Below are 26,470 nucleotides of genomic sequence, written 5' to 3' on the forward strand. Positions count from 1 at the left end.
CCTCGATCGACATCCTCTTCTATGACAGCTTCAATAGGATGAAGCTCGTGCCCAAGTGGCTCCATCCAGCTGACATTCCCCTCGTCGGCTTCTCTGGTAAAGTCATCAGACTAGAGGGAAAGATCACCCTACCCATCAGGGTAGGGACTGAACCGGACTAGGTGACTTGGAAGCATGAATTCCTAATAGTGAAAGTTGGCTCCCCCTACAATGCAATAATGGGGGGGCCTACCCTTCATATGCTGAACGCTGCCATGTGATGTGGCTCATTGTGACACTAGCAAGTGCACTAGCCATTCAAGTAGTAAAGTAGTGAATCGAGTATCATTCCCACGAGGATTTAGAAAGCAATTACCAATACTAAATTGGGCACTTCTTATCTAATCAACAATAAATCTAAACTTTATTCAAAAGCTAAAAATCCTAAACTAAAATCTATCTAAATTATTGGCCCAATTGCCTTCAATTCAGGTTAGAAGAGTAAGCAGTAAATGTCAATCTCAGAATTCAGCAATCAATCAAATTGAACCATTCGAATAGATCATGACTGAGCCTTGGTTTGGTGAAACCCCAAGGTCATGAACAGCCTCTCTCAAGTGCATGTTCATACTATGCATGAGTGACGGTTCTTCTATCTCTAGCAAAAATCTAATCCCCAGGCATGCATTTCTTCAAACACTTCTAAGGCATCAATTCAAATCTGAATTGATCACCAACTGAATTGTGCAAGTTATCTCTAACCTTGCATCCAATTCAGTTCTTGAATAGTAAATCTAAATTCCTAGAGTCTTTCTCAAGCACTCTAAGAATTCCAAGCTTAGATCAATTCGACCAATCTGAAAATTTGCAGATCTGATTTCCCTTTCAAGCAATTCAGATCTTGCAATCTCCGATTTGAGAATTCAGATCTGAGTTTTGAAAGTTTAATTGGCTGAATTGTCTCAAGTGCATGTTCATACTATGCATGAGTGACGGTTCTTCTATCTCTAGCAAAAATCTAATCCCCAGGCATGCATTTCTTCAAACACTTCTAAGGCATCAATTCAAATCTGAATTGATCACCAACTGAATTGTGCAAGTTATCTCTAACCTTGCATCCAATTCAGTTCTTGAATAGTAAATCTAAATTCCTAGAGTCTTTCTCAAGCACTCTAAGAATTCCAAGCTTAGATCAATTCGACCAATCTGAAAATTTGCAGATCTGATTTCCCTTTCAAGCAATTCAGATCTTGCAATCTCCGATTTGAGAATTCAGATCTGAGTTTTGAAAGTTTAATTGACTGAATTGTCTCAAGTGCATGTTCATACTATGCATGAGTGACGGTTCTTCTATCTCTAGCAAAAATCTAATCCCCAGGCATGCATTTCTTCAAACACTTCTAAGGCATCAATTCAAATCTGAATTGATCACCAACTGAATTGTGCAAGTTATCTCTAACCTTGCATGCAATTCAGTTCTTGAATAGTAAATCTAAATTCCTAGAGTCTTTCTCAAGCACTCTAAGAATTCCAAGCTTAGATCAATTCGACCAATCTGAAAATTTGCAGATCTGATTTTCCTTTCAAGCAATTCAGATCTTGCAATCTCCGATTTGAGAATTCAGATCTGAGTTTTGAAAGTTTAATTGGCTAAATTGTTCTACAATTAACCCCTATTCAAGAAACTTCAAGAACAATTCACACCCATTCGAATGAATCAAAAAGAAATTAATTGCTGATATGAAATTTTACAAACTTAATTACATAAAACAAGAATGGAAGAGGGAGAAAGAAAAATTTACAACAAGGAAGCTGAATTCGGATGAAAGGAAAATGAAACTAGAATGGAATTATTACAATAGATCTCTGAATAAAAAACCCTCAATTTTGAACTCACCTTCTCTTCTTGCTTGCTTGAACTCCTTCAGTCCTTCTTCTTCTCCTCCTTGCGTCTAGCCCTTCTTCTCTTCAAGGTGTTTGAACCTCTAAGAATGGGAGAGCCTTGATCTCTAGCAATTGAACACCTCTCCCCTCTCTAGAGGCCTCCTTATATAGATTTTCAAGGGGGCTCTTGCCCCTTCTTGAAGCCTCTAGAATGGGGTGTATTACACCCCCTTCTTGAACTTTCTAGAGTTCCCTCTTGAAAGCCTTCTAAGGGTTGCCGCCCCTAGCACTTTGGGCTGCTATTTGGGCTGCACTTAGGCTCCCTCTTAGCACATGATAGATACACTCTAGGCTGCTCTTTTGGGCTGAGAATGGGCCTTCTCTGCTAGGCCGAATTTTACTCTTTTCTAGGCTTTCTTTTCTTGGGTTTTCTCAAGGAATCAACTTGTTCTTCTTGGGCCGAAGTGTGCTCTCTTGCTTCCATAATCGGGCTGGGCTGAATTTGGTCTTTTTGGACCTTCTTTTCTTACCTTTCGCCTTCTTTTTCTTGGATTAATTACCCCTGAAATATTTTCTTAGCATTAAGCTAAATCAGAGCAAAATTAAATAAAACCGTCATAATAATCCATGTAAAGACCTCATAAATTATAGATAAATTGTATGTTCATCACCATGTCTTCCTACCACCTGGCCCTCAAATTCCCCACTAAGCACGGCATCGGAGTTGTTCGTGGGAACCAACAGATCACCCACCAATGCTATGTGCTTGGTCCTCAAAACTGGTAAGTTTCCTCCAAACTAACGCCAACATTTTTGCTTGGTCTGCCATTGATATGCCTAGAATTGACCCCTCGGTCATTATTCATAGGCTGAGCATGGACCCGAGCTCTTGGCCAGTTCGACAAAAGAAGATGAACATTGCACCGGAGCGATGGAAGGCTATAGGAGAGAAAGTTGACAAGCTACTCGACGCCGACTTCATCCGAGAGGCACACTACCCTAACTAGTTGTCAAATGTGGTTTTGGTGAAGAAAGCTAACAGGAAATGATGGATCTGTATTAACTTCACAGACCTTAATCGAGCCTGCCCGAAGGATAGTTTTCATTTACTAAGGATAGACCACCTCGTCGATGCCACTACAAGGTACGAGCTACTTAGCTTCATGGATGCCTTCTCTGGATACAACCAAATAAAGATGCACCCCAAGGACAAGGAGAAGACCTCGTTGATCATCGAGCGGCACATATTGTTATAACGTGATGTCGTTCGGACTCATGAATGTAGGGGCCACCTACCAACGTCTTGTCAACAAAGTGGTCAAGAACCAGATGGGGAGGAACGTTGAAGTATATGTAGATGACATAGTAGTGAAGAGCCTGAAAGCCGAAGCACACACCACAGACCTGGCCGAGACCTTTGACACTTTGCGCAGGTTCAACATGAAGCTTAACCCAAGCAATTGTGCCTTCGGCATCACCTCCAGCAAATTCTTGGGCATCGTCGTTACCCAAAGAGGCATTGAAGCCAACCTAGACAAGATACAAGCCATACTAGACATGGCACACCATCGGTCAATGAGGGAGACTCAAAGGCTCACTGGAAAAATAGCTACTCTCAACCGCTTCATGTCGAAGTCGGACGATCAGTGTCTTCCCTTATTCCGCGCCATCAAGAAGATGAAAGATTTTCAATGGATGGAGGAATGCCAACATTTCTTCGACAAGCTAAAGCTAGACCTCGCCTCACCTCCCCTTCTCGCTCAGCCGGCATCAGGAGAAACGTTGTACTTATACTTGTCAGCGGGGGACGAAACCATCAGCTCAGTCCTGGTAAAAGATGACAGAGTCCAGAGACCTATATACAATGTCAGCAAGGTCCTCTGCAATGCCAAGACCAAGTACTCCGAGGTGGAGAAGTTAGCATTCACCCTCGTTATCTCGGCCAGAAAGCTCAGGCCAAATTTTCAAGCTCACACCATTTTGGTTCTAACAAACAAGCCCCTTAAGGTCGTCGTCGTCGAACTGTTTGAGTTCAACATCTAGTACCAGTCGAGGCCCGCAATGAAAGCGCAAGCCTTAGCTGATTTTGTAACAGAGTGCACCTTCAGTAGACCCCTCGGTCGGCACCTCAAAGATGAACCAGAAGAAGTGCACCAGGCCGAGGAAGCCCGTCTAGCATGGAGACTCTTTGTTGATGGGTCGTCCAATGCTAAAGGAAGCGGAATGGGCCTCATCCTCCTCACCCCGCAATGACATCGTCATAGAATATGTGCTGAGATTTGACATCCCATAATCCAATAACGAAGCCGAGTACGAGGCCACCTCGCGGGATTACAGCTCGCCAAGGACCTCAGCTCCAAGCATATTGAAGTCTTCAGCAATTCGTAGTTGCTGGTGAATCAAATCAACGGTGAGTACGAGGCTAGAGAACAAAGCATGGCCAAGTACCTCACCAAAGTTCAAGGGCTAGCCACTACTTCTAGCACTTCTTTCTGCAACAAGTACCACAAGCCAAGAACGTAAGAGCCAACGCCCTCTCTAAGCTAGCAAGTGCTTCAGACGCAGCCCTTTGCCGCACTATCCGCATAGAGAAGCTACCTTGGCCATCTATGGAAGAAGCCCAAGTACTCCCGCTAGAGGTCAAACCATCTTAGATGGACCCCATTATCGACTTCCTATTGACAGGATGACTGCCTGACGACAAGAACGAAGTTAGACGACTCCAACATTAGGCAGCACACTACACTTTGCTGGAGAGAAAGTTGTATAGGAGATCCTTCACCTTGCCTTACCTCCGATGCCTCCGTCAGGAGGAAGGTAAATACGTCCTCCGAGAAATTCACTAAGGCATCTACGGTAACCATCTTGGCGGCTGAGCCCTAGCCCAAAAAATACTAAGGTAGGGATACTTTTGGCCAACTCTTCACAAGGATGCAGCCAAGCTAGTACGATGGTGTGACCAATGTTAGAGACATGCTAACCTCTGCCATCAACCAGCCACAACCCTCTCGGCTCTCCGTAGACCCTGGTCATTCTCCATATGGAGAATGGACCTCCTCAGCCCTTTCCCTCAAGCAATAGGGGGCAGGAAATACCTCATCGTTGCTGTGGACTACTTCACCAAGTGGGTAGAGGCCGAGCCATTACCCACCATTATAACTCGAGCAATCAGAGCTTCTTTTGGAAAAACATCATTTGCCACTTCGGCCTCCCCCACATGCTTGTCACCGACAATGGGAAGCAATTCGATGATGCTAAGTTCCAAGAATGGTGCGCCTCCCTCGGTATCAAGCAAAAGTACACCTCGGTGGGCTACCCTCAGGCAAACCGCCTAGTCCAGAATGGTGAAGCACTTAAAGCAAACTTAGACCTGTTGAAAGAAGCTCGAGAGAAAGCGCAAATCAGGGTGGCCGCCTGATGAGACTAAAAAGTACCATATTTTTATCCCCTAATATTCATCTTTTTACATCACTTTAGCACTTAATTGGACTCATTACTCTTGTATTTCGATTCAGGGCAAGCAAAAAGGCAATTGGAAGAAAACAGGGCAAATCAGGTGATTTTGCATAGTTTCGGCAACAGTCAGTAATCTGGGACTAACTCTCAATTACGGACTCCGAATTGGACAATTCAAGAGGAATTAGAAAGATGAAAGCAAGACCCACAACTTTTATGTTTTGGGTTTTGATAGATTCGGTACGAATCGAAGACGAAATCAGGCCCGAAGTCGTAGCAAGTTCGTAGAAAAGCCCATTTCACAGCAGAAGCCCAATTCGCAGAAGAGCCTTGTAGCAGCCCAAGATATTAAGGCAACCCAACTCGAATTCAAGAGCCTAGAGTTCCAATTTCGAATGTAACCTCCAGAAAGAGAGTCTTATTAGATTTAAACTTTGAATGTAATCCTATAAAGATAAGAAGATTGGATTAGATCACTAGATAAGAGATAGGATAGGATTACTTCAAAACAAATCAGGACTTGAAGTTAATCTCCTAGAAGGAGTTGGAGAGAGCCCTCTCCCTCAGCTATATAAAGAGGAGGGCGGACCAGCTCTAGGCATCACTCAATCCAAGGATCCAAGAGATCATCAAGCAACTCAAGCTACCAAGAGAGCAGTTTGGCCACTGAGAAGCAGAGCATGGAGAGTTCGAAGATCATGAGCAGCTAAGCTTTTCTTTTCTGGCTCAAGGGGGGAGGTTCGATTGTGCCATTGTGAGGTTCTGTATTTAATTTAAGATCTTGCTTTTTAATTCAAGTATTCATTGGTTCTTGTGCATATTTTCATTGGATGTTAATGTTAATTAGTTTGACAAATTATTTAATGTTGATTTTCCTACTGGTATCCATGGTTCGGTGATCCGTAATTGTCACGAATAGTGGTACAAGTAGCAATTAGGTTAATATCTTTCTGGGTCAATTGTTCGTGACAGCCTTTGACCAATGTATTAACATGGTTTAACCTAAAAGGAATCGATGGAACAAGATTCAATAATTGCAGCTATCTCAATTATTGTTGTTTTGGTTTTCACAAATCTTAATGCTATCACTGGTTAATATAGAACGCTATCGTACCCAATTGAGTAGTGATAAGTGTTGATCGAATGCTAGGTTTGATCAGCTGAATTAGGAAAACACAAGGTTTATTATGGCTATCCTAATAAATCTAAGGTTAAATGCTTGAATTGCAAGATTTCCAGGGATACCTATGATCGATGGCCAATTGGCTAAACCGAACCCCTGAACCAGAATTCGGTAAGACCGATTTCTCTTGTTTGTTTAAGTTTGCTATTTCTTCTTTTAATTTCAGTATTTAATTTTCCCACTCAGTAATATTATCCATTCGGCTAAGAGATTACTGTTAGCTCCATGTGGGATTCGACCTAGTACCACTTTTACTGCAAATATCTTTTTGTGGGACTAGTACTAATTTTGAGGGCTTCGACAACCCATCAAAATTTTGGCACCGTTGCCGGGGAGCAACTCTAATTTCTTAGCTATTACCTTCCTTTTGTTAACCTTCTTGTTTTATGACTCGTGCTTCGTAATGAGGTGAACTCGAGTACAACCCATAAATTGAGAGGGCTACCCGTCGTTTAAGGAAGGAGGCAAAGTAAAGGAAGGATCATTCGCCTAAAAGGGTGAACTCAGATTGCGATTTACCAGCTTGTGATCTACCCACCTTCAAAGAAGAAGAAAGAATGGCTGACAGAGAGGGGACATTAAGGGAGTTGGCTGCACTGATTATGAACCAACAGCCCCTGTGCATAACATATCCCAATCTTGAGATAGCCTTTGAACTAAAATCTGGTTTAATACAATTACTGCCTATTTTTCATGGCTTTCCAAGTGAGGACCCTCATAAACATCTAAAAGAATTCCATGTCGTCTATTCTAGCATGAAGCCACAGGGTATGACCGAGGACCAGGTAAAACTTATAGCTTTTCCATTTACTTTACGAGATAAAGCAAAGGATTGGTTATATATTCTTCCTCCCGGTTCGGTATGTACATGGGATGAGATGAACAAAATATTTTTAGATAAATATTTTCCTGCATCCCGAGCTGCAAACATTAGGAAAGGAATTTGTGGAGTTTGGAAATTTGGTGGTGAGACGCTATATGAATATTGGGAAAGATTTAAACAACTTGTTGCTAACTGTCCACACCACCAAAGACCTGAACAGCTTTTAATCCAATACTTCTATGAAGGGCTCCAGCCCATGGATAGAATTATGGTAGATTCAGCTAGTGGAGGAGCCTTGGTGAACAAAACACCCAAAGTGGCCAGGGAATTAATTTCCAACATGGCCAAAAATTCACAACAGTTTGGCACAATGAAAAATGACACCATTAGACGTGTTAATGAGGTAACTCATGCTAATTTAGAAAATCAGATTTCAGATTTAACTGCTTTGGTTAGGCAACTGGCTGCAGGACAATTGCAAATAGCCAGGGTGTGTGGTATCTGCTTGATCCCTGGTCATCCTACAGACATGTGTCCATCACTACAGGATGGATCGATGCAGCAAGTAAGTGTCATAGGAGGATTCCCGGGTCAGCCTCAACGCAAATATGACCCCTACTCCAATTACTACAATCCGGGGTGGAGGGATCATCCAAATCTAAGCTACGGGAACCAAGGAGGACAGTAGAAATATCAGCCCCAATTTTTTAGTCGACAGCCCCAATTTTCAACACTTATCACAGTGCGATGCCAACCCTCAAATTCAGGTATGTCATTAGATGAAATAGTTAAGGCTCTAGCTACTAACACTCAGCAATTTCAGCAGGAAACAAGAGCCAGCATTCATAATTTGGGGAACCAAATCAGCCAACTTGCCACTTCCATTAGCAAGTTGGAGGCGCAGAACTCCAGAAAACTACCATCACAAACGGTAGTCAACCCAAAGGAGAATGCAAGTGCAGTAGTGTTGAGAAGCGGAAAGGAGTTGCAGCCTCAACTGAGCTCACCATCGAAGGCAGCTAAGGGAGACAAGGAAGAGGAGAGACACGGGTCAAATGAAGACCCCATTGAGGTAATATCCAACCCCCCTCTCCCTAAGGTTACTAATGCTGCTTTACCACCTTTTCCTAGTAGGTTGGAGAAGTCCAAGAAAGAGGAATATGAGCAAGAGGTGCTAGAAACCTTCAGGAAGGTGGAGATCAATATCCATTTGTTAGATGCTATAAAATAGATCCCAAAATATGCAAAATTTTTGAAAGATTTATGCACTAACAAAAGGAGGCTGCGAATCGATGAGAAGGTAAGAGTTGGAGAGAACGTTTCAGCCGTGATCAAGAAGACCTTACTAGAAAAACGTGCTAATCCAGGTATGTTCACCCTACCTTGTGTGATTGGCAATAAACGAATTGAGTGTGCCATGCTAGACTTAGGTGCATCTATCAATGTCATGCCATACTCGATTTACTGTGCCTTGAGATTAGGTCCTTTAAAAGAAACTAGAGTTGTTATTCAATTAGCTGATCGTTCTAATGCCTACCCAGAAGGGATTGTTGAGGATGTGTTGGTGCGGGTTAACGATTTAATTTTTTTAGCTGATTTCTACATCCTGAAGATGGAGGAGGACATGGTCATAAGTTTAGCCCCACTTCTATTAGGTAGGCCATTCATGAAAATGGCCAAGACCAAAATAGATGTGGACGAGGGTACCCTCTCCGTCGAGTTCGACGGAGAGATTGTTAAATTTAATATTTTTGAAGCAATGAAGTACCCCAATGAATGTCATTCAATTTGTTCAATTGATACTATTGATTCAATTGTGCAGGAAATATTTGAAGAATATATGAATGAGGAGCTCAGATTGAGCGCAAAATTGGATACGAAGGCCCCTATTCCAGATTTGAACCCACCCATGATGGATGAAAGGGGAGAACACCGAAAGCTACATCCACGAGAATTAGAGGATTTGGTTCATGATTATTAACAATAGGGAAGTTTGTTTTTCCTTTTTCTGTTTGTTTTTACATTTCTAGTTTAGTTTTTCTGCCCTTTCTTTGCATTTAACCTCACATTGGGGACAATGTAAGTTTTAAGTGTGGGGGAGGAGATTTAAGTTAGAATTTAGGTTGTGTTTTTCTGCATTTGCTTTTCAAAAAAAAAAGAGAAAAAATTGAAAAAAAAAGAAAGAAAAAAAAAATAAAAACCTAAACTCTTTTGAAATCAATTGAAGCAATGTTCTAGGGAAATTCTTGTGAACCTAGTAAAGAAATATGATCAAGGAGTACATGACTTATCTGAAGCCATTTCCAGTTAAGCTAGTAAAAAACTCAGGTTTAAGTAAATAGGGTAAATACTTCACCATTGCCACATTTGGTAGGACGGAGCATAAAATGCACCTACCAGTCAAGTAATCTGATGGTAGGATGGAGCATAAAATGCATTTTCCAGCCAAGTCATCTGATAGTAGGATGGAGCATAAAATGCACCTACTGACCAAGTAATCCAAAAGTGAGATGGAGCATAAAATGCACTCATTTCTTTAAAAGAAAAAAAAAACAGAGAATAAAAAAAAAAGAGAGGGAGAAGAGAAAGAGGTTTTCCTTGATTTACTACCTGGTTTGCAGTAGCAAAAATTGGATTGACTAATGGATGAGTCGTGTATCACTTATTTGTGCTGATTTAATGGTTTGCAATAGTTAACCTATAATATTTGTGGAGAAAGATGAAGGAGAGTTGAGTTTAAAAATCAGTAGGTAGTTAGTTTGTTTTTGCTTAAGTTTTGTCTTGCCCGAGGACGGGCAAAGTTTAAGTGTGGGGGGATTTGATGAGACTAAAAAGTACCCTATTTTTATCCCCTAACATTCATCTTTTTACATTACTTTAGCACTTAATTAGACTCATTACTCTTGTATTTCGATTCAGGGCAAGCAAAAAGGCAATTGGAAGAAAACAGGGAAAATCGGGTGATTTTGCATAGTTTCGGCAACAGTTAGTAATCTGGACATAACTCTCAATTCCGGACCCCAAATTGGACAATTCAAGAGGTATAAGAAAGATGAAAGGAAGGCCCACAACTTTTATATTTTGGGTTTTGACAGATTCGGTCCGAATCGAAGACAATACCGGGCCCGAAGTCGGAGCAAGTTCGTAGAAAAGCCCATTTCATAGCTGAAGCCCAATTCGCAGAAGAGCCTTGTAGCAGCCCAAGATATTAAGGCAGCCCAACTCGAATTCAAGAGCCTAGAGTCCCAATTTCGAATGTAACCTCCAGAAAGAGAGTCTTACTATATTTAAACTTTGAATGTAATCCTATAAAGATAAGAAGATTGGATTAGATCACTAGATAAGAGATAGGATAGGATTACTTCAAAACAGATCAGGACTTGAAGTTAATCTCCTAGAAGGAGTTGGAGAGAGCCCTCTCCCTCGGCTATATAAAGAGGAGGGTGGAACAGCTATAGGCATCACTAAATCCAAGGATCCAAGAGATCATCAAGCAACTCAAGCTACCAAGAGAGCAGTTCGGCCACTGAGAAGCAGAGAATGGAGAGTTCGAAGATCATGAGCAGCTAAGCTTTTCTTTTCTGGTTCAAGGGGGGAGGTTCGATTGTGCCATTGTGAGGTTCTGTATTTAATTTAAGATCTTGCTTTTTAATTCAAGTATTCATTGGTTCTTGTGCATATTTTCATTGGATGTTAATGTTAATTAGTCTTACAAATTAATTAATGTTGATTTTCCTACTGCTATCCAAGGTTCGGTGATCCGTAATTGTCACGAATAGTGGTACAAGTAGCAATTAGGTTAATATCTTTCTGGGTCAAATTACTGAGTGCATATTCCCACTCAGTAATATTATCCATTCGGCTAAGAGATTACTATTAGCTCCCTGTGGGATTCGACCTAGTACCACTTTTACTGCAAATATCTTATTGTGGGACTAGTACTAATTTTGAGGGCTTCGACAACCCGTCACTGCCTACTAGCAACGAGTGGCCCACTACTACAACTCTAGGGTGAAAAAAAGGCATTACCAAGAGGGAGACCTCGTCCTCAGAAAAGTCATGGTCCCCGAACCCAGAGTAGGAAAGCTGGGCTCCAATTGGGAAAACCACTATAGGATCAAGCAAGCCGTTGGCCCCAGCACCTTTCATTTGGAAAATTTAGATGGAAGGCCCATCCCTCGGATGTGGAACACAGAGAACCTCCAAATGTACTACAAATGAATGTAATTTTTTGATGAAGTAATGAATGAATGAAGCAAAGTTCCTATTCGGCTCAATGCTTTGCGTGTGTACCCACCAGGTCTCAAAGACCCCTCAGCTTCGCGACTGGCTGAGGCACATGGCCTCTCCCGAGGCAGCACCCTCTTGCCAGGCTGTCGCCAGGGCATACTGCTAATAGCGAACACCCTAACTAAATGCCTCGCCAGACTATACCAGAACATTCGAGGCCTTGCATGCCTCACCACCCACCTCGACGACAGTTGGCCTCTTGGTCTTCTACACTTAGCACCATTAGCTAAAGACAGCAACCTCGACCAACTTGGTGGTTCACCTCGGCCCAAGACCTAGACCTCTTCAGAGAGTCACCTTGGCCTCGTCGAAGCAACCACTTGGAGAGGTGAGAGTCAGGCGAGCCTCAGCTCTACATCGGCCTCTTCCCTACGTTTTAGTAGGCCACCTCAGCCTTGCCTAAGTGGACACTTAGAAGGAACTAGGCCAGGTAAGCTGCACTTTAGTCACACAGCTCTTCCTCGGCCTCCCCTTCCTACCAACCTAAGGTGTGCGTGTAGCGAGCCAATACGAGCTACTTTTCATGTGTGCATTGTGGTCTCGTTGTTGGGAGGGGCAGGGACCCCTCGGTAAAAGAAAAAGAAAAAAGAAGAAAGAAAGGGAGAACACAATGCACAGAACAAAAGAAGCACAGTGTACAAAAATAATGCTTGATTTTATCATTACACTTCATCAAATTTTGAGCCTTTACAAAAAGTTTTGTGGCCTCTTAGGTCGAGCACATTTACATCAACCAACAAAAAAAAAGAGAAAAATGAAGAAGACCCCCCTAGGCCTCACCACCAGTCGGAGGAAGGGCAAAATTCATGCCACCATTTGCAACCTTGACGACCTTAGCAGCCTCCTCAGGAGAGTCCGAAATCACCTTCAAGCTCTCGACATCAAAGCCCAACAACATCTCCTTGAGGACTTTCTTGGTGTCCTCCATCCCGTCCAGGTACATCCCCAACACGCAATCTACAAGGTCCTCTGCCCGCTTCTCCACCGCCTCGATAGCCTGCTTTAGCCTCTCAACAGTTTTCCCTTCGGCCTCTGCCACCTTCTTCTCGGCTTCGGCTGCCCGCTTCAGCGCCTCAACAGTCTTCCCTTCAGCTTTAGTGGCCCGCTCTGCCGTCTCGACTACCTTTCTCTCCACCTCGGCCACCCGCCGCTGGGCCTCAAAGATGACGATCTTAAGGCAAACCCTCTCCTCTTATTCTTTGGAGAGGTCCTTTTGTGCCTTCTTCAGCTTCTCCTCAGCTTTTAGCCAAAGCACCTGCTCATCCTTGTGACCCGCCCTAAACTTAGTGAGCTTCTCCTCAACAATGGTGACAGTCTTCAGGAGTTTCTCCTTCTCCTTTTCAAGCCTGTCCAGGTGGCCAGGTTAAGGCTCATCCGGTCCCCCAGATCGACGAAATGGAGACAAGCCTGCAATGAGAACCATCAGCAAAAGCTACAAAAAAAGAAGAGAGAAAGAACAAAAGAACGTTGCAACGAATACAAAAAAATTACCTCGACCAAGTGGAGCAACCCCTAGTCATAGACGGCTCGCGGAAAGCTTTGCATCATCCGGAAGCGATATCTTGAGAGAATCACCCCACTCACCAGGGCATGGCTGACCCCTTCCTCGGTGATAGAGTCCCCCTCGCGATTGACTATCAATGGCAGAAGACCTTGGAAGGGTGCTCGGCCCCTTCGGTGAGCTCTTATGTAGATGCAGGGGCAAATAAGGGCCCCAAGTGATGCCCTTTGGTAGGAGGACCCTTCATCGTGGCATCCCCGGCAGGACGCTCGCTGTGGGCCACCTTCTTCGGCGGCTGTTCTCTTAAGGCCTCCTCGGCAAGCCTCTTCCAACCCGCTTCGGCCCCCTTGGCGAGATCCTTTGCAACCTCGGCCGGCTTCCTCGTAACCTCGGTCGGCCCCTTCCCCTTGACTGGGACCTGTAGAGTTGCCCCCTTGGTAAGGACCTTTTGAGCTGCCCCCTTGGTGGGGACCTGTTGTGAAGCTGCCCCTTTGGTGGGGGAAGGTGTCCGCTCGTCCCTTGCGGGCGTGCCCTTGGCGGGCCTCTACGATGTCTGTGAGCCCGCCTTTTGGTTTGCTCACTCCTTCTGCTTGGCACGATCATGCTCAATAAACATCTTCTTACCATCCATCAGCACCTCTACAAGCAAAAGGAAAACATATAAGTATCGCGGAACAAGGACGAAGGCCAACATGTTAAGGAAATATAGGACCTCTCCTACCGACGAGGGTAGGGCTAAGCCTCACGAACACTAACAGAGCCTCCTCCTCCACTAATGGCTTGGCCTTGATTGTCCCCATCACGAGTAGGTGGGCTATGTCAGTGGCCTCCTTGTCCCGAAGAGGAGGGGGACACCTGTCGACTAGCACGCTGGCCTTTACCCACCTCGACCTGAACCTCCAACCTTCGGGGCAAGAGACATAAAAGAACTTGTCCTTCCATCCGTGGATGAATGAAGGGTTGTGAACTAGTTTTCCCTTCCAAGGAAGGAAGTAATACATGTTGGCCTCAGAAGCATGCTTACTTAGCACAAACATGGCACGAAAGTTCTTCGAAGTCAACTCCACATCCCGAAGTCGAACGCACACCAGCATGGCTATAATGGTCCTAAGGGCATTAGGGATGAGCTGGCTGATAGTGACGCCATACCACTCCTACAACTCAAAGATTAAAGCAGGAAGGGGATCCTAAGGCCAAACTCCAAAAAATGTTGGTATATGCAGATTTGCCCCTAATCGGGGGTCCACGGCCATTCACCGATGCTAGGAACCCTAAGTGTGTATGTCCGAGGTATGTGGAACCTCCTAGCCAAAGACTTGACATGATCCACCTCTAAGGAGCTGTCAAACTCCGAGCGTGGGAGGTCAGCGGCAGCCACCCTTCGGGCAGCGCTCCCAACCTTGGGCCCCAAAACAGTCTCTGGGACTAGCTCCCCTTGGCCTGAGGAGACTCCTCAGGCTCCCTCGGCAATACTAATGTAGCGCTCTCATGGGGAGAGTCATCGCCTCGGTGGCTGCCCTCGGCACCCCCGGAGGCTACTGTTTCCCTCAGCACCATCACCTCCTCTCAAAAGGGAACAACGGCCAGGGGACCCGAGGAAGAGAGAGGGGAAAGGGTCCAAGGAGAGCTCCCCTCTGAACCATTTGGAAGCTAATAGCACTCAGGACCAAAGTCTGAGAAAGACATTTTTTAAGGAATTACCAAGAAGATAGAAGGAAAGGAGAGAAGATGAAGTCTGTTGAAGAATGGGAAGTCTGGGAGCTGTTCACTCAATAATCAGGGTGCCTAGAGACAAATGATGGGAGAACTATGACTATGCCTCCTATTTATAGGAGAATGGATGGCTCAGATCTTGCCCAACACAATAGCTGCAAGTCTCCCGCCTCTGCTACCCATTCAAAATGTGACACCCATCACTTTACCTCGGGAGATGAAACGACACTTGACTGGCGCTTAGTCTCGAGGAGATGAAACGATGCTTAACTGGCACTTAGTCTCGGGGAGACAAAATGGCGCTTGACAATTGATGCCTATCCTCGAGGAGACGAAACAATGCCGAGCGAACCAGTAGGTCCGCTCGTCACAACCCACCGGCCCGTGCAAATGGACTAGGCGAATGCACGAACCAATTCACTCAAAGGTGACCGACCCCCTCACAGAAAGCTCTCCCTGCGTCAGACTCGTATCAAATATGATACCATAACACACACGGCCCTAGACCATCACCACATAAGTAGGAAGCATGGAGTCAGCTCCACCGAGCCCCTTTTGCCCCAAGCTACCCAACTGAGGCCAAAGTCAAGGCATCCACAACTTCTCTCCTCCTCCACGAATTGAAAATCAGGCGGATGCAGAAGCAAGACGAAGGCAATGCCACTGCAGGGTATACTCCACTTAATGAGGCCCAACGGCACCTACTAGCATTGACACTCCCTTCAACTAAAACTGAGGCCTCTCTCTAACCCCCACCTCGGCCTCGGGAGTGGGGGGCAAGTGATGTAGGTGATTTGGCTGGCCTGTACGGATCTGACACGTGTCCAACCAGAGGGCACCAGCCCGAGTGTACTATGGGGACACTTAGGGCTTAGGCATAGACCGGATAAACCCAATACAAGAGCGTCGCATGGCTCTGGTAGAGGATCTCGTAAGGCCCTCGTACGGCTTGTATCCAGAACATCCAGGCCCAACTACTCCCAAGCGACTCCGGCTATAAATACAAAGCACCCTCGACAAGGTAAGAGACTAGACACTTTGAATTCGACTTGGAGATTGAGCAATCTCTAAGCACTACCTCCCTCTCAAGAACTTAAGTGCTATTTAGTCCTTGTCTAGACCCCTCGGCTCCAGACCTCTGACTAACCTTACGCTCATACTAACTTGATCATTGGAGTCCTCGCCTTAGGAACTCACCCGAGGCCTTTGACACCTCTGCCCTTGTAGGATCTCCTTCGGACCCATTGCACATCATACTCGGTGCCAACCTTCGGCTCCTACAGCATCCGAGGAAGACCTTCCACCTCGAACATAGTCCTCAGACTCAGCTTCACCTCCTATGGACCTTCAAATCCCTCGGCTATCTCCACCAAAGCTTGGGAGCAAAATTACCTTGTTGTCCTCGACCAATCCAAGCATCAACACAAACTAAAAACCAAAGTTGGACCAAAGTCATGTCGTAAAAATGAAACTACAACGGACAACAAGACTAAACCACAAACATCATCCTATAGCAAGTAAAATAAGCAAAAACTCACATATATTCAACTTGGTGCAATGAAAAGCAACAATATCCTCTCCCAAAATTGATTCCTTGGCAAGCTTTCTATAGCCATGAAAGCAAAGTATCCCCAAAGCACCGAAGTCGGAATCATCTTCAGTAGAGGCATAGCAGCAACACAGCCACCAACCATCATGGCCTAAAGCAAGTTGCTAAGCCATTGCTCTTTGACGATGGGTAAAAGATCATCTATTTTTTTTTCGTCAAAGATAGATTCATTAATGGGTGCATCAAAGTTTCCAGTACTTGAAGCTAGTTGGGTTGTGGATTCTTTTAATTCCTTTATCCCCTATTAAGAGAATAAATATCAGCATTCAAGAAGGAGAGGTAAAAGACAAAGTCAAATCTTATTTGAACTATCAGTTTTATTTAGCATTAGGTTGGCTTAACTTACCAGACCAGGAAGAGTTTGATAGACTAATGGAGTCTGCATTTGATTGTATGCTTCTTTCATGTTTCCATATGATGAGACCAAAAAGAACCCTATTTTTATCCCCTAATATTCACTCTTTTACATTTATTTAGCACTTAAATGGACTCATTACTCTTGTATTTCAATTCAGGACAATAAAGAAGGAAATTGGAAGAAAATAGGGCAAATCGAGTGATTTTTTACAGTTTCGGCGACAGTCAATAATCTGGGCATAACTCTCAATTCCGAACTCCGAATTGGACAATTCAAGAAGCATTAGAAAGATGAACAGAAGGCCCACAACTTTTATATTTTGGGTTATTGCAGATTCGGTACTAATCGAGTCCAAAACTGGGCCCGAAGTCGGAGCAAGTTCGCAGCCGGGCCCATTTCACAGCTGAAGCCCAACTCGCAGAAGAACATGGAAGCAGCCCAAGTTATCAGAGAAGCCCAACTCGAATGCGAGAGCCTAGAGTCCTAATTCGAATGTAAACTCCAAGGAGGGAGAGATTCTTATTAGATCTAAATACTGAATGTAATCCTATAAAGATAAGAAGAATGGGGATTAGATAAGAGATAGGATAGGATTAGTTCAAAGAAGATCAGGACTCCCTTAAGATAAGATGATCTCCTAGAAGGAGTTGGAAAACAGCCCTCTCCTTTGACTATATAAAGAGGGGGGCATACCAGCTCTAGCATCACTCACTCCAAGATCCAAGAGATCACCAAGCAACTCAAGAAACTCAAGAGAGCAGTCCGGCCATGGAGAAGCAGAGCATGGAGGTTTCGCAGATCATGAACAGCTAAGCTTCTTTTTCTGGTTCAAGGGGGGAAGTTCGACTGTGCCATTGTGAGGTTCTTTAGTTAATTTATTTTCTTGCTTTTTAATTCAAGTATTCATTGGTTCTTGTGCACATTTTTATTGGATGTTAATGTTAATTACTTTGACAAACTGAATTAATGTTGATTTTCCTACTGCTATCCATGATTTCGGTGATCCGTAATTGTCATGAATAGTGGTACAAGTAGCAATTAGGTTAATATCTTTTTGGGTCAATTGTTCATGACAGCCTTTGACCAATGTATTGACATGGTTTAACCTAAAAGGAATCGATGGAACAAGATTCAATAATTGCAGCTATCTCAATTATTGTTGTTTTGGTTTAACTGTTTTCACAAATCTTAATGCTATCACCGGTTAATATGGAACGCTATTGTACCCAATTGAGTGATGATAAGTGTTGATCGAATGTTGGGTTTGGTCAACTGAATTAGGAAAACACAAGGTTTATTATGGCTATCCTAATAAATCTAAGGTTAAATGCTTGAATTGCAAGATTTCCAGGGATACCTATGATCGATGGCCAATCAGCTAAACCGAACCCCTGAACCAGAATTCGGTAAGACTGATTTCTTTTTGATTGTTGAGTTTGCTATTGCTTTCTTGTTCTTTTAATTTTAGTTATTTTATTTTCCCACTCAGTTATAATATTCATTCGACTAAGAAATTACTGTTAGCTCCCTGTGGGATTCAACCTAGTACCACTTTTACTGCAAATATCTTATTGTGGGACTAGTACTAATTTTGAGGGCTTCGACAAACCCGTCACCATACAATTGACTCAAGCTCGAATTTTTACAGATACTTTTGCAAGCAATCAAAACAAGTTTATTGCACAACAGTTGTTTATAAAACCTATGTTAATTCTTAAGACATGAAAGCAAAAACAACCTAGGGACATTCTTTAAGAATTGCAAATATTAAATGTAGAATAGGAATATGGAAGGAAGGGGTTCTCTTATTGAAGGACAAGTACATTGTATATGCAGGGTATAAATTAAAAGGAAAAAGGACAAGATATTCTCCGGTGATGAATTGATCAATTCGGGTTTTGATTTACCTAGGCGTCGCCAGTTGGTGTTGTCCAATGGAGAACAGAGAGAGAGAGAGAACACAAGAGAGAGAGAGATTTACCTATCAAATGCTGATGTGTGCACAATTTACGTATAAATTCTGGTGTTTATGCATGGTTTTGATGCTGATTTGTGTGAATTCTTACCCCAATTTTGCTTGATTTCAGGAAATCATCAAAGGGGACAAGTCTAGGGGAAAAAGAACATAAAATCATGCTACAAGAGGCCAAATTGGAGGTAATACAGCCCAGCTGGGAGCAAGGCTCAGCTGAAAGGTCAAAGGAGGGCCATTTGGCCCTTAAAACCCATGCAGCACTCTTTGGAGAGCCCAAAGAGAGAGCCCAGCCAAATATTCCAAGGGAGCCTATTCGGCCCAACAACTTCTAGAAAGTTCAAGAGAAGCTAGGGGCGGCAACTTCTAGAAAGTTCAAGAGAAGCTAGGGGCAGCACTTTCTAGAAGGTTCAAGAGAGCCTAAAGGCACCAAACTTTCTATAGGAGAAGGCTATAAAAGGAGAAGAGAAAGAGGGGAAAATGGGTCAAAAACCTTTTGGGCGAATTCCTTTTGGGAGATTTGGGAAGAAAGGCGCAAGAGAGAAAGAAGGAGAAGATTCAAGAATATTCAAGAGAAGAAGAGTTGCTGATTTCGAATTTGGAGGATAAGCCATTGGAGGAGAGCAATCTAGGTTGTCTTCTTCCTTGATTTTTGCATAAGTAGTAATCGAATCCAGCTAGGGTTTTCATGTTTATTTTCTCCATTAATTCAATCTTTCTTGCTGTAATTGAATGATGTTTCATGTAATTTCATATATGTAGTTAGTTCTTTAGGGTTATTCGAATGGATTAGATTCAATCTTGATGTTTCTTGATTAGAAATTTAATTGTTAGAACTGCTAGCCAAATTGATCTTGATCTTTGTAATGTCTAAATTGCTTGAGAAAGAATTTAGGCAACCTCAATTCTGTTTGGCCGAACTGTTCTTGATTCTTGGAAGTTCTAGAGTGCTTGAGAAAGACTCTAGAAATTCAGATCTGCTAATCAAGAACCGAATTGAGTGCAAGGTTAGAGATAACTTGCACAATTAAGTTGGTGCTCATTCAATCTGAATTGAGGCCCTAGAATGCCTAAATCTTAATGCATGCATGGGGATTAGATTCTTGCTAGAGATAGAAGAATCATCACTCATGCATAGAGTGAATATGCACTTGAGAGAGGTTGTTCGTTGCCTTGGGGTTTCACCAAACCAAGGCTGAATCCCAATCTAATCGAATGACCTAGAGATCTATTTGCTGAATCAATTCTGTGCATAGTTAGCTTGTATTCTTAATTTGCTTGCAAGGTGTTTGATCCAATATGTTAGAGGTAGTTTGCTAGTTAGGATTTCATATTTGCATTAGATTTACAATTCGGCTAATCAGATAAGAGTAGGCTGATATACTACTAGTAGTTGTTGCATGTCCTTGTGGGAAACGACACTCTATTCATCACTCTATTACTTGTGCGGCTAGTGCACTTGCTAGTGTAGCATATACGCACCAAATGCCATGTGCAACTATGTGTGAGAGGGATATAGATAGAGTACGAGCGAACGAGAGAGAGAAAGAGGGCGGGAAGAAGATGATACCTAGCCCGCACTTTTTGTGGTAATCGTTTGATTTTTAGCGGCAATTTTAATTGACAGCCGCTAAGGATCAATACTTCTAGAGACAGTTGCCAAATAGCTGGTTTGAAAACTATTGCTAAAAATGAATTTTTTTTTTTGTAGTGAGTATTGAAGTTCCCCATGGAGTACGACATTGGAGTGGTGTAAGGTGATCAACAAATAGCCAGGTAATGCTACATAGAAACACTGAAAGGAAAGAAAAAAGAAGCTTTGTCAATAAAAGGCTTAACCTTGTGGATGAACTAACCAGTCGAGGTCAACCACTAGAAGACCTCATCACCATATCCCTAGATGTGGCCAAGTCTAAAAAAATGGTACAAGTCGGGTCTCTTCCCTCATGACACCCTTTTCGAATTGCTAAGATTTCTCAAAGTCAACACTAAGCTTTTTGTTTTTTGTTGATATGCTAGAAATTGAGCTGTCATTATTCATGGGCTAAGCATGGACTCACCCTATAAGCTAGTTCAACAAAAGTAGAGGAACTTTACACCAAAGCACTATAACGAGATCGGAGGGGAGGTGAATAAATTACTCAAAGTTGACTTCATAAGAGAGGTACATTGCCTTAAATGGCTAGCTAATGTGGTTATGGCAAGGAAGGCTAACGGAAAATGGCTTATATGCATTGATTTCACAAATTTCAATAAGGCCTGCCCCAAGGATAACTTTCCCTTTCCAATGATAGAATACCTCATCAAAACCACCTTTGGGTATGGACTCCTCAATTTTATAGATGCATTCTCTAAATACAATTAAATCAAGATGCACCCCAATGACGAAGAGAAGATGATGAACATACAATTTATCTATAATTTATGAGGACTTTGCACGGATTTTTATTTAATTTTGCCCTAATTTAATTTAATGATAAGAAAAGATTTCAGGGGTAATTAATCCAAGAAAAAGAAAGAAAAATGCAAGAAAAGAAGGTTCAAAAAGACCAATTTCAGCCCAGCCCGGTTGTGGAAGCAAGAGAGAGCATTTCGGCCCAAAAAGAACAAGTTGATTCCTTGAAAAACCCCAAGAAAAGAAAGCCCAGCAAAGAGTAAAATTCAGCCCAGTAGAGAAGGCCCATTCTCAGCCCAAAAGAGCAGCCTAGAGTGTAGCTATCATATGCTAAGAGGGAGCCTAAGTGCAGCCCAAATAGCAGCCCAAAGAGCTAGGGGCGGCAACTCTTAGAAGGCTTTCAAGAGAACTCTAGAAAGTTCAAGAAGGGGGTGTAATACACCCCATTCTAGAGGCTTGAAAAAGGGGCAAGAGCCCCCTTAAAAATCTATATAAGGATGCCTCTAGAAGGGGGGAAGGTGTTCAATTGCTTGAGAGAAAGGCTCTCCCACTCCTAGAGGTTCGAATACCTTGAAGAGAAGAGAAGAGAATAAGAAGGGTTGAAGGAGTTCAAGTAAAGTTAGCAAGAAGAGAAGGTGAGTTCGAAATTGGGGGTTTTTGATTCAGAGATCTAATGTAATAATTCCATTCTAGTTTCATTTTCCTTTGATTCGAATTCAGCTTCCTTTGTGTAATTTTCTTTTCTTTCTCCCTCTTCCCTTCTTTCTTAATGTAATTAAGTTTGTAAAATTTCAGTTCAGCAATCAATTTCTTTTTGATTCATTCGAATGGGTGTGAATTGTTCTTGAAGTTTCTTGAACAAGGGGTTAATTGTAGATCAATTCATCCAATTAAACTTTCAAAACTCAGATCTGAATTCTCAGATCTGAGATTGCAAGATCTGAATTGCTTGAAAGAGAATTCAAATCTGCAATTTTTCAGATTGGTTGAATTGATCTTAGCTTGGAATTCTTAGAGTGCTTGAGAAAGACTCTAGGAATTCAGATATACTATTCAAGAACTGAATTGGATGCAAGGTTAGAGATAACTTGCACAATTCAGTTGGTGATCAATTTATATTTGAATTGATGCCTTAGAAGTGTTTGAAGAAATGCATGCATGGGATTAGATCCTTGATAGAGATATGGGGATCATCACTAATGCATAGGATGAGCATGCACTCGAAAGAGGCTATTCATGACCTTGGGGTTTCACTAAACCAAGGCTTAATCACAATCTATTTGAATGATTCAATTTGATTGGTTGATGAATTTTGAGATTAATAATAACTGCTTACTCTTCTAACCTGAATTGAAGGCAATTGGGCCAATCATTTAGAAAGATTTTAGCTTAGGATTTTTAGTTTTTGAATAAAGTTTTGATTTATTGTTGATTAGATAATAAGTGTCCAATTTAGTATTGGTAATTGTTTCCTAAATCCTCATGGGAACGATACTTTATTCACTACTTTATTACTTGAACGGCTAGTGCACTTGCTAGTGTCACAATGAGCCACAACAAGCTTTTGGCGTAGTTTCCGGGGATTTAGGGAAGCAATATTAGGAAACATTGAGCATTCTTAATCTGGTATCATTCAGCATTGCATTCATAGTAGGTTTAATTTGCTTAATTTTACATTTTAACTTTGAATGCAACTGTTGTACTACTATAGTTATGTTTCTTCTTTCTCTTTTCTATTCACTTGTAATTGAGCTATTGTAGCTAAGGGAATGTATATTTTAATTGAAGATTTTTATTTATCTTCAAAAATAAAAAAAAAGGAGAAAAAAAATTATAAAACTTGAGTGTTGCAAATCTGAGTTGCATTCGGCACTCAGATCAGCAGAACTCAGATCTGCAGCACTCAACTGAAAAGAATTGCTTGTTTCTTATTTTTTTCCATTAAAAAAGAAAAAAATATATATAGAAAATGAAAAGAAGAAAAAGGGGAGATTTTTGAACAACAAGGGGGGCAATTGAGAATTCGGATCAGAACTCAGATCTGAATTCTGCTATTGCAGACCTGCAACAGTTCAGATCTGAGTTCATCTGAACTCAGACGTGAACCTATGCAAGATTGAGGTGAATTGGATAACATCACTACCCCAATTCACCCTATGACACATCTAACCTACTTCAAGGGTGATTGGATAGCAAGGAATGAGGAAATTTATATCTAAACTGGTAAAGATCTGAACTGCAGTTGAGGACTGAACTGATACAGAGCACATTTTGAATTTTGGGTGGACTGAATTCTTTGCTTTATCCACTTGTACCCAATCTAAATTAGCTAAGGATGTGTGTTTGGATTGAATAATTGTGATGCCTCAAAATATTCAATAAAAACCAGTAGTGCATTCTATTAGCATTCAGATCTATAGTAGGGCTGCTACAGTACAACAGTTAGCAAACCTGATTTCAGGTCAGGATTGTGCTTTCAACCACTCGCACACACTCTTGGATATTCCTTAATTTCAATTTTTTTTTCTTTCTATGATGGCCAGCTTTGATGTCTATTGAGAATGGATATGAGGTCTGATCAAAACTTGAACTCAGATCTGCTCTGCAACCTATTAATTTGCAGCAATTTAATGTAGACCAGATTTCAGGTTTCTGGAAAAGTTGTGTGGACCGAATAGCTTGATATACAAAAACTAGTAAGCTATGGGTTGATTTACACTTGTATGGACTTGTAAGAAATTTGAAGCAAAACATGGACTGAATCAACTGTGGGCTGAACTGCTGCCATTAATCCGAATTGCAGCAACACATACAGGTGGTATGCATTGCAAACCTGATTTCTGATCTTAGAAGTTCTTTAAAGATTATGAACCATACACTTGCATAACTTACAAACCTGAACCTAAACTTGGCTTAGGTCTGGTTATAGCTCAATTTAGGTCCCATGAAGGCACCTTGAGAATTCAGCTTTGATAAGCAGCCCTCAGTCTAGCAGATGCGAATGGATGTGTGCAATAGTGTACAATGCATTTCAATTCAGATTTCAATTATTATTGCTTGTTGAATTTCTCTGAACCAACAATCCCAAAGAATTGTAGGTCTGAAAGCAGATGCTGCAATTAATGGATGTAAAAAAGATTGCTGGTTCGGATCCCTCTTAATAATCAAAATTATTTATGATTAGTAAATCATTGTACATATCTTAGTTATGATAAGCTTAGAGTTATATTCTGTTGTATTGCCCTTTTATTGCCTTGACTTTCACAATTTATGACAAGCAGAGTCGAGCTGGAGGAGATCCTCTATGACTCGGAGATTGAAAGAACTCTCTGTGTCCATCTAAGAGCAGCTACACAAGTCCAACAAGAAGCTCAAGAAGCTCAAGAAATGGATGAACATAGAACCATGATGGATTATGCCAAACCCTCACTCACTGGAGTTGCTTCCAGCATTATCAGGCCTACTATTGCTGCTAACAACTTTGAGATTAAACCTGCCATTATACAAATGATTCAAAACACTGTGCAATTCTGTGGAATGGCCCACGAAGATCCCAACGCACATATTGCTAACTTTTTAGAAATATGTGACACCTTCAAACACAATGGGGTAAGTGATGATGCCATTAGGTTGAGTTATTCCCATTCTCTTTAAAGGATAACTCCAAAGCATAGCTGAATTTATTACCAGCGAGATCAATAACTACGTGGGATGAAATGGCCAGCCGTTTCCTCTCTAAGTATTTTCCCCCTTCTAAAACTTCTAAAATGAGGAATGATATCACTACATTTTTCCAACAAGAGGGGGAATCTTTATACGAGTCATGGGAATGATACAAGGAGCTACTGAGAAGAGTTCCTCACCATGGCCTTCCCATATGGCTGCAAGTGCAGACCTTCTATAATGGTCTTACTGACTCAAATAAGACCATACTAGATGTTGCAATCGGAGGGTCCATAAACAATAAGACTCCTGAGGTTGCCCTTGCACTCATTAAAGAAATGGCAGCCAACAACTATCAATGGCACTCTGAAAGAACCCAAACTAGGAAGCAGCATGGCCTGCATAATGTTGATACTTACACGGCACTATCTGCACAAATAGGAGCACTCAATAAGAAAATTGATGAAATGCAGATAGCTGCCATGCATGTGTAGCCTCTTACTTGTGAATTGTGTGGGGGAGGCCACATCAGTACTGACTGCCAAGTTGGCAATCAGTTTAGGCCATCTACTGAACAAGTCGACTATGTCAGCAATTTGTCAAGACAGCAGGGTTACCAGAGTAACCATACCTTTCACCCAGGATGGAGGGGACATCAAAACCAGTCCTGGCCAAGTCAGCATACTTCCAAGCCTTTCCACCAGACTTATCATCAGCCTGAACCAAAGTCCAATTTGGAGGAGCTGATGACAAAATTTATAGCAAGTGTGGAAACCAGGTTCCGGAACCAGGAAGCCTCAATCAAGAACCTAGAAAACCAAGTGGGGCAATTGGCACAATTAATCTCTTCCAGACTACCGGGAACTCTTCCAAGCAACACTGAAGTGAATCCACGAGAGCAAGTACAAACTATTACCTTAAGGAGTGGAAAAGAGTTGCCCCAGGTAGAAAAGAAGAATAGGGTTGAACCCAAGGCAGAAACAAGCCTTGGGACCGGACAGCAGAAGAAGGAACAACCTGAAGCACAACAAGGGAGGCACCAACAGCCACAAGTTCCATTCCCTAACAGACTGAAGCAATAGAAAATGGAAAAGGAATTTGGTAAGTTTCTTGAAATATTTAAAAGTTTACACATTAATATTCCTTTTGCTGATGCTTTAGCCCAGATGCCACACTATGCAAGGTTTTTGAAGGAATTATTGGCAAACAAAAAGAAACTGGGAGATGTGGCTACAGTTGCATTGAATGAGGAATGTTTGCTATCCTTCTAAATAAGCTATCTCAGAAACTCAAAGATCCAAGGAGTTTCACTATTCCTTGTACCATAGGCAGTTTAAAAATTGAGAAAGCTTTATGTGACCTGGGAGCTAGCATCAATTTAATGCCATTTTCTATCTTCAAGAAATTGGGATTAGGAGAACCCCAACACACTAGAGTGGCATTACAATTGGTTGATAGATCCATTAGACATCCTAGGGGGATCATAGAAGATATGTTAGTTAAAGTTGACAAATTCATTTTTCTAGTTGATTTGATTGTGTTAGACATGCAAGAAGATGTGGAGGTCCCACTTATCCTAGGGAGACCCTTCCTGGTTACCAGGAAAGCGATGATTGATGTCCAACAAGGACAACTCATCCTTAC

The 26,470-nt window shown here is 42.2% G+C and overlaps 1 non-coding gene across 1 annotated transcript; it reads right to left on the reverse strand.

The window, feature by feature from the left end:
• Positions 1-24,927: 24,927 nt before the first annotated feature.
• On the reverse strand, positions 24,928-25,034 carry LOC148792270 (small nucleolar RNA R71). The gene has a single exon (XR_016071079.1). It is a non-coding gene; the product is annotated as a small nucleolar RNA R71 (small nucleolar RNA).
• Between the last annotated feature and the right edge of the window lie 1,436 nt (positions 25,035-26,470).

The sequence above is a fragment of the Nelumbo nucifera genome, chromosome 4 (genome assembly GCF_055504915.1).
Source record: "Nelumbo nucifera cultivar China Antique chromosome 4, China Antique-T2T, whole genome shotgun sequence".
NCBI lineage: Eukaryota > Viridiplantae > Streptophyta > Magnoliopsida > Proteales > Nelumbonaceae > Nelumbo > Nelumbo nucifera.